Here is a 9,830-nt window from a genome sequence, read left to right as displayed (position 1 = left end):
AAGTCTAATCCATACTCTCGAAAAACACCTACATGTTACGAGCCTGTTAACGTTTCACTGGACTGTCTAGAAAAGTCCGTGGTCGTCATCTATACTCCACTAGATGACTGAAACAACATGTAACGCCCGCAAATTCGGGCTAGTCAATTTAGAGACAATGAGCATCAAAAATGAGTTTTTGATGGAAGATTATTTAGAAGGATTAATCTTAAACACGTTGTAGTATATGTTACAAGGGTTCCGTACATATAAAGAATGCCAAAATCCGAGTTATAACGAAAAGTTATGGCTCGTCGAAGTTTTACGGCAAAACCGGCACGACACCTGGAGACGTAAATAGTGAATTTACGATAGAGTACTTTTTAGCCTTAGTGATATAAACAAAAGTTGTAGTAAACGTTAAACCGAGAACATACAAAAAAAGAACGCCCAAATCTGACTTCATGAGGAAGTTATGAATTTTCTAAGATTTGGCATAGCAGTGCACGGCCCGAAACTCGAATTTTAGTTCGATCGGTTTTTGGCCTATGCAACCTAAATGATATTTGAAGATCTCATTAATAGGAACTCAACGATAAAAAGACAGACGAAAATGGAGTCCGTATGAAGGAGTTACGAATTCTTCGCGGTCATTTAACACTCTAATCTCCTCCTACTGTTAAATTTAAGATCGGTCGAGAATTAGCCGACGAAGTCTAAATAAAAGTTGTAGATATTGTTTTTACCTACGCATGGATATAAATAACGTCAAAAACGGAGCTCGGATGAGAAAATTACGGGGTTTAGAAGTCAGCAGGGTGCTGTGCGAAATCGGGTGACGTGGCTGCATATGGGCCAAGGCTTTCTCCCCAAGGCAAGCCATCAGGTGGTGACACCTGGCTATGGACTCGACGAGTAGGACCTCCTACTCGACGAGTAGAGGAGGATTCCAGCCTATAAATAGAGGTGCCGGGTTCCCTTATTCTTCACACCTTCCCAACTTCACTTTCTCTCTCTAAGCCCCTAAAACCCCCCTAAGCCTAGGTAAACCCCCTAGTACCCGAAGGAAGACCCGAGGCTCCCGAAGCCCTGAGAAAAGAGCCTTTTGGCTCAGGAACACTACTCCAGCGAAGCCCGGTTTTCGAGAAAACCCGCTGTAAGTGAGCTACGCCTAACCTATCTTTAGTATAGCTTATGTTTCAATATAGTAATGTTATTAGGAACTTATAATGAGTATTTGGGATATTATTATGAGTTATATAAGTGTCGTTATAATATCTTTTGAACCACTCGCGGTACGGGGAATCTGGTTTAAAGGGCCGCATAGGGTTGTTGGATTTCAGAAGTGCTATATGCCAAAATGGTCCTACCCTCCGGTGTTTTATGTCTGGCCCTTGTCTGTACACAGTGGTTGGAAAATATTGTTTTAATGCTTATATAATAATAATAATAATAATAATAATAATAATAATAATGTTAAGACTAATAATTAGTTACAGTAAATATTAGACTAAAATCTAGTGGTAATAATACTAGGTTTCGTCGGAGGAAAATAGAATCGTTAGAAGCGAAGCGCTGCCCGAGTTTGGAATCATCACTTTAACAAGTGAGTGCATAGTTACTTTCATCTTACACATAGATATGAAGTATTTTATATAAACTACATGTTATGTGTGCATGTTATCTGTATACTTGCTATCTATGCTGGATGAACGATTTTATACAAGTTTTATATGATTTAAACTGTCTATGTATTTATATCTACATAATATGTTGGGTAAAACATGGGTAGATGAAATATGAGTTGGATGATGAGTTGAGAGGTAATATAGACCATGAGGTAAGGGTGAGAGGTGGACTATGTGAGAAGCCTTGTTCCCAAATGCTGGCCCCGTCATCTAGCAGAGTATGGATGACAACCACGGACTATTCTAGACAGTCCAGTGGAACACTAGCAGGCTCGCAACCTGTAGGTGTTGTGAACGATGTGTATTGCGAGTGGACTATCGAAAACGATACTGTCGAAAACAATATTGTCAATAAACGAGATAAACCTCGGCGACTATGGAGTTAGCGCCTGTTGAGTAAACCCCGACGACTATGGAGTTAGCGCCTGCTGAGTAAACCTTGGTAACTATGAATTTAGTGCCCGTTGAGAAAACCCTGGCAACGATGGATTTCGTGCCGATTCCTTAGGATAATCCTTAGGAATAAATGAATGAGGATTAGCTGATTCTTAGGTTAGATCCTTAAGAGTAAAGAAGATAATGGGGATGGGTAATTGGGTTGATTGTTTGATGTTTAAACATAATAACTATATTATTGTGGGTTGAAAACCCTATGTACTCACCAGGTTTCCCAACCTGACCCACTCAGTTTATTTGTATCATAGGTGTCGATATGAAGTTACATTACACTGAGAGATTAAGGAGATATAAATCACTAGTGATAATGAATGTAAGTTCTGTTTATGCTTATGTTTCTGTATTGACGATGACATCCCAATGTTTTAAAATGAATAAAATACATTTCTTCGGAAATGCTTTGATAACGTATTTATCATGTTTTTCTGGGAACAAATTCCGCAACTTTTTTATTAAAAAGGTACTCTGATTTTTTTAAAGCATAAACAAAATCGGTATTTTCTGGCCGTGAAAATGGGGATGTCACAGTTGGTATCAGAGCATTAGTTTAAGCGAACTAGGAATTTGTAGGAAATTTCTAGACTTAAACTTAGAAATGATAAGCGATGATCATGAGAAGAGTGTCTAATATATTTTAGGTAGTACACCTGAATAGACACAAGCACTAGCTTAATTAGGGAAGTTGCCTAAAATGGTTTTATGTGCTAAATGATTTAAGATATGCATTATATGATCGGATCTATGGTCTGTTGCCGACCGGATCTGGAAATTTTATGTGTTCAGACTTCTAAACCTTTAATTACGATATTAGAACTGGCATGTAACTTTTCAGAGTAATAAGGTGGAATACGCGTCTAAATCTTCTCTATCTATATTCTCGTCTCGATACACTGAACGCATGCTTCCGTGAACATAACGTCTTGGTGAAGACTCGTAGCGAATTGAATAAATGGAGGAAATGAGAAGGTTTACGATATTGAGTGGTACCTATCGGAAGATATCATAAGAGTGATATCTTGCCTTTAGAACGCGTCTAAGAAATAATACGTCTAGTACGGGAGAAGTACACTTTCGATTCGCAGAAAGAAAGATTTTTGGTATAATCCATGAAGTTATCCCATCGTCTGACATTTCCACCACTAACCGAGTTGAAGTGGAATTGATGATTGAAGATACGCATGGAAGAAGTCTTAGTAGAGTCTAGGGAAAATTATATGATTGTTTGGACACATTTGTATGTGTTAAAATTGTTTTTGTGATAATAACTTGGAGAACTGCGAGACAATACTTGGGATGAGTATGAGTAGGTGTGAATGGTAGTAAAGGCCTATACTACCGGAAGCACAGGACTCACGCTTGGATCAGGGAAAGTCACAAGGTTACTAAGGCACTAGTAACTGATTCTGTTTTGTTCATGTCAGTCGTTACCATCGTTTCGGTAATGACTAAGAAGATTGTTGTTATTCCGACCCTAGTGGTCATATCGAATTGAGTCCGACTAAGACGAGTATGTTACATGGTTCAGAGAACCAAGTCCGATGTAGCATCTGACTTAAGCTAGAAGATTGAAGTGAAAGACAATCAAATACCTGAGTTTAAGCGTTGCAACATATGATGATAGGTCATTACAATATGACACATCGGTCCATGGTAGTAATCCTAAGATTGTTAAGAAGAAGAAGCAGTCTCCAGTAAGGATCGAGATTGTGACTTGAAGGTCATAATTTGGAGTCCAACGTGAGATAGGGTGTAATGCCCGTGTTTCTAGGCTAGGCATTAATATTAACGTTATAGTCTAGGTTAACCTTTGTAACTCATTTTGAAGAAATGAAAAGGAATTATGTGAATATTATGTGAAAATAATGTGTTTTATGCTTAATTATTAGGGTTTAATTAATTAAGAATAAAAATGAGCGTCAAAAATAAATATTAGATAAAGCCGATATCTATTTAGAAAGTTGTAGTGGTCGTGACAAGGATTATAGATATATAAAGAATACCAAAATCCGAGTTATAACGAAGAAGTTATGACCTATCAAAGTTTCGCGACAAAACCGGCACGGTGCCGAATGTCGTAAAAAGTGAGTTTTTGATAAACTACTTTTTAGCCTTAGTGATCTAAACGAAAGTCGTAGTGTTCGTTAAACCGAGAGTAGGTATTAAAATAACGCCCAAATCTGACTTCGTATGAGGAAGTTATGATTTTTCTAAGTTCCAGCTTAGCAGTAGACAGCTAAAAACTCGAATTTTAGATCGAGTGATTTTTAGCCGATACAACCTAAACGAGAATCGAAGGTCTCGTCAATAGTAGCACAACGGTAAAAAGACACACGAAAACGGACGTCGGATGAAGAAGTTATGAATTTTTAACGGATTTCCTGTCCTGGTCTGTTAAAAATAATAATATAAAAATTAAAGTCAAAATTAGCCGACGAAGTCTAAACGAAAGTTATAGAGCGTAATTTTACCTACGCGTGCATATAAAGAACGTCAAAACGGAGCCCGTATGCGAAAGTTATGAATTTTAGAAGTTTTGGCACAAAAATCGAGAAAAATTGCAAAATCTGAGAAATTTCGCAAGGTGGACTTCGGCCACGTCACCCTCGCTCAAAACGTGCCACGTGTCCGAAATCTGCTGAGTCATCCGAGACGTGTCGCCTGCCCTCGCATCCGAAGCCGCGGTCCAATGGGTGTCCGACGCGTGCCCCTTTCTCGCGTGTCCGAGCCTCGCAAGTGAGCCACGAACCCCCCCTCCTCGGACCCTAAACTTCGGTCCACTTAGAAGCTGCCAGCAGGACCCTCACATGCGCAACCCACGTGGCCTCGCTCCGGATCTGCTGACGCGTGGAGGCTTCTCAGCCCTTGGATCAGGAGCCTCGCCCCGATAAATAGAAGGGTGCGAGACCTCCCGATAATACTTTGAAAACTTGTCATTTTTAGCCCATTTTTGAATATTTCTTTCATTCCAACTTCCCCCAAAGCCCCGGTATTTTACCAAACACCCAAAATACACCCCGAATTGCCCGAGAAGCCTGAGAAATTTATCTTTTCGGTTTCGAAGCCCAACCTTCGCAGAGCCCGGTTTCTCAATAAAACTCCTGGTTTTATTAGAAACGATCGTTTTAAGACACGAAGTGCTGCCCGATTATCAGTAAATCATGTGAGTGTATAGTCACCTTCATCTTACACCTAGATATAAAGTATTTTCTATAAAATACGTGCTATGTGTAATTATATTAATTGTTTAATTGAGGTGACTGTTGAATAGATGTTTTATACAAGTTTTAAACTGTATATGTATTTTTATCAACAAATATGTTGGGTAAAACATGGGTAGATAGTTGATGTGTGATGAAATAAAATGATGAGAGGCCTCGATGTGATTGTGATCCAGTCATCTAGCGGAGTTTGGATGACGCACACTGACTTTTCTAAACAGTCCAGTGGAACGCTGGCAGGCCCGCAACCTGTAGGTGTTAATGAACTTGGGTGTTCATTTGCTGTACTCCATCCCCCTCATGGTTGCCTTTAGGACATGTATGGCTGAGGAGTCCCCTTAGCAGTAGTGTCCATCCCGATGATATTCTTTAGGCTAGGTCCCTTGTGATAAGTGTTTAGGGACTAAAAGTGAGGATAACGGGAACGGGTAATAAGGGTTATTGTTGATTGATGAACTTAATAAGTTTATTATTATTGTGGGTTGAAAACCCTATATGCTCACCAGGCTCCCAAGCCTGACCCACTCAGCTTTTTACGTTACAGGTAGTGGACCCCGAGCATAGTCGGAGGATGATGAGAGATTTTTGGATTATAGGCCAGTAGTTGTAAATAACTGTCTAAAGGCTTATAATGTCTTGTTTATGCTTTTGAAATGTATCGGAACATGACATCCCGAGGTTTTGATATGAAATGAAATTATATATTTCTTAAAGAAAGGTTTTGACAAACTTTTATCATGTTTTGTATTGGGAACCAATTCCGCAACATCTTTTACAAGGATTTCTCTGATTTTATTTTAAAAAACATAAATTAAATCGGTCTTTTCTGGCCGAGAAATTAGGGGATTTCACAGTTGTATCAGAGCATTAGTTTAAGCGAACTAAGAAATTGTAGGATTTCTAGACTTAAAATTAGAATGCTAAGTGATGATTGTGAGATGAGTGTCTACCATATTTTAGACACGAGCACTAGTTTATTTTAGGAAAGATGCCTTAAATGCTTTTATGTGCTAAATGTTATAAGTTTTCCATATATGCCATTATTTGTTTGGATCTATGGACTGTTGCCGACCGGATCTGGAAACCTTATGTGTGTAGGATTCTAAGCGTACGATTACGATATTAGAACTAACATGTAAACGTTTCGGAGTGATAAGGGAATCTAAATACCTATCAAGGATAAAGACCTAAATTCACCTTATTCGGTATATAGATTATAATGGCAAGAACTCGCAGTGGAGTTGCAAATGCAAACGGAAACAAGAATCAACAACCTCAACCCCAAGTAGTTGAGCAAGTACCTGTTGTAGGAGCTGCACCTGAGCCAATGACGATGGCTGGGGTACAAGCAATGATGCAGATGATGTTAGATCGCCAAATGGAGGAGACAAGGCGATTACTACAACAGAATAGGGAAGAAACTACGATACCTGTTGAACAACCCAAATTGAATGAAGGGCCATCAGTAGGAGGGAACTACAGTGGGACTCTTAGTCAAGCTAACCCACCGATAGTTAGAAAAAACAACCAGGATGGAGGAGTTGATGGACGCGGATGCAAATATAAAGATTTCATGGCATCCAAACCACCGTGTCTATCTGGAAGTCCGACACCGGTGGAAGTCATGAATTGGATCTCCGAAAAGGAGACGATGTTTGAAACTTGTGAGTGCAGCAACAAACAAAAGACCGCACTTGCAATTCCTCTGATAAAATCTGGTGTATTGAGCTGGTGGAAGTTACTAGCTGATTCGATGCCCAAGGGAGAAGCTAGCAAGATGTCTTGGGAAGACTTTGTGGTACAACTGAAATTGCAATATTGCTCTGAGCAGGATCTTCTGGAAATTAATAATGAGTTCCAGAATTTAAAGAAGGGAAAGATGAGCGTTACTGAATACGCTGCTAGTTTTACGGAAAAGATGAAGCTTGTTCCTCATCTAGTTCCAACTGAACTCTCTAAGGTCAACAAGTTTGCCCTCGGATTACCAGCGGACTTTGGTCCGATGGTTAAGCAAGCAACCACTTTGAAAGCCGCCATCTGGGCTGCTAAGAATGTTGAGATTCAGATCAGAGAGAAGGGTCTGGAGAGGGCAGCAGTTGGCGAAAAGAGAAAATTTGAAGGAACTTCAGGTTCCAACAAGAAAAGCAAATTTTCAAAGTCTAAGAAGTTTGGAGGAGGAGGAGGCGAAGTGAAATGGTGTGAGAAGTGCAAGAAAAAGAACTCTGGGAAATGTAGTGAGGGGGTGACTTGCTACAAATGTGGAAAGACTGGGCATTATGCCAACGAGTGTCCGTCCAACAAGAGGGTATGCTTTGGATGTAACGAAGAAGGGCACGTTTTGAAAGACTGTCCGAAGAGGAAGGATGCAGCAAAGCCCAATCTTCCACCAAAGCCGAAGGCGAGAGCCTTTCAGATGACACTTGAAGCTGTAAAAGAAGAAGTCGATGTCGCTTTAGGTACCTTTCTCGTAAACGAATTGCCTGCCCAAAATTTGTTTGATTCTGGAGCCAATTACTCCTTTATTTCGTATGAATTTGGTAGAAAACTAGCTTTGTCTGTAGATAGACTAGTTAATGCTATAATAGTCGAGATTGCTAGTGGCAAGTTTGTACCTGTTATCCATCGTATGAAAAACATCCTCATTGACTTGGATGAGAATAAGTTCCACGAGGAATTATTACCTATCGAGTTAAATGGTTTCGACATAGTTTTAGGAATGGATTGGCTTAGCGCCAATGATACCGAAATATTGTGTAGGAAGAAGATAGTAAAAGTAAACCCGCCAGGGAAAGAGTCGTTTATGGTGTATGGAGACAAACGCAGAGTAAACTCTGGAATCATTTCCCTAATGAAAGCCAGAAAGTGTTTGGCCAAGGGATGTACATCATACCTAGCGTTCGTGATCGATGCTAAGAAGGAAAAGAAGGATGTGCAGAATATTCCGGTGTTGTGTGATTATCCAGAAGTCTTTCCCGAAGATCTTCCAGGATTGCCCCCTGATCGACAAGTAGAATTTCGTATCGACTTGTTACCAGGAACGACGCCGATAGCAAAAGCACCGTATCGATTAGCACCAACAGAGATGAAAGAACTTATGACACAACTCCAGGAGTTATTGGACAAAGGTTTTATTCGACCTAGTTCATCGCCCTGGGGATCCCCGGTGTTATTTGTAAAGAAGAAAGAAAGGAGCATGAGAATGTGCATCGATTACAGAGAGCTGAATAAAGCGACAATAAAGAACAAGTACCCGTTACCGGGGATCGATGACCTGTTCGATCAGTTGCAAGGTTCGAGCTATTTCTCGAAGATCGATCTTAGTTCAGGATATCATCAACTAAAGGTGAGAGAGTAGGATATCGAAAAGACTGCGTTCAGAACAAGATATGGACGCTATGAATTTTTGGTTATGTCATTCGGACTAACCAATGCCCCAGAAGCTTTCATGGATTTGATGAACAGGGTTTGTAAACCATACCTTGATAAATCCGTGATAGTATTCATAGATGATATCTTGATTTATTCGAAAAGCAAGTAGGAGCATGATAAGCATCTGCGTGAAGTGTTAGAATTTTTGAAAAAGGAGAAGCTGTATGCAAAGTTCTCCAAATGTGAATTTTGGATTCAAGAAGTCCAATTTTTAGGTCATGTGGTTAACCAAGAAGGAATAATGGTTGGCTCAGCAAAGATTGAAGCTGTGATGAAGTGGGAACAACCAAAAAGTCCTACGGAGATTCAAAGCTTTTTAGGATTAGCCAGATATTATCGCCGATTTATCCAAGGCTTTTCTTCGATTGCTACTCCATTAACAACTTTGACCCACAAAGGAGCTACTTATACTTGGAATGAGAAGCATAAGGAAGCCTTTGAGAAGTTGAAGAAGAGATTGTGTGAAGCACCGATTCTTTCGTTACCTGAAGGAGTTGATGACTTCGCAGTTTATAGTGATGCCTCTGGAGTTGGGTTAGGTTGTGTTCTGACCCAAAGGGATAAAGTGATCGCGTATGCATCGAGGCAATTAAAAGAGAATGAAAAGAACTACCCCACCCATGATCTGGAGTTGGCAGCGGTAGTATTCGCCTTAAAGATATGGAGGCACTATCTTTATGGTACTAAATGCAAACTTTTCACTGATCATAAGAGTCTTCAATATCTCTTTAATCAGAAGGAATTGAACATGAGGCAACGGCGCTGGCTAGAGTTACTCAAGGACTACGACTATGAGATACTTTACCACCCTGGTAAAGCAAATGTTGTTGCTGATGCTCTCAGTCGGAAGGTAAATCTTGAAAAGAAAGGCCAAGAGCGTTGAGAATTGAAGTTGTCTCGACAATTGTGGAAAGTATAAAGAAAGCTCAGGAGGAAGCTTTAGAGAAAGATGACCGGAAGGAGGAACGTTTAGGTAAAACGTTGGTGTTTGATACAAACGGTCAAGGGCTGAAGGTATTCAAAGATAGGATTTGGGTACCTAAGACGGGAGGAGTAAGAG

This window comes from Lactuca virosa, chromosome 1 (assembly GCF_052849685.1).
Source record: "Lactuca virosa cultivar CGN04683 chromosome 1, Lactuca_virosa_CGN04683_v6, whole genome shotgun sequence".
In the NCBI taxonomy this organism is placed as follows: Eukaryota; Viridiplantae; Streptophyta; class Magnoliopsida; order Asterales; family Asteraceae; genus Lactuca; species Lactuca virosa.
This window is presented reverse-complemented; position numbering follows the sequence as displayed.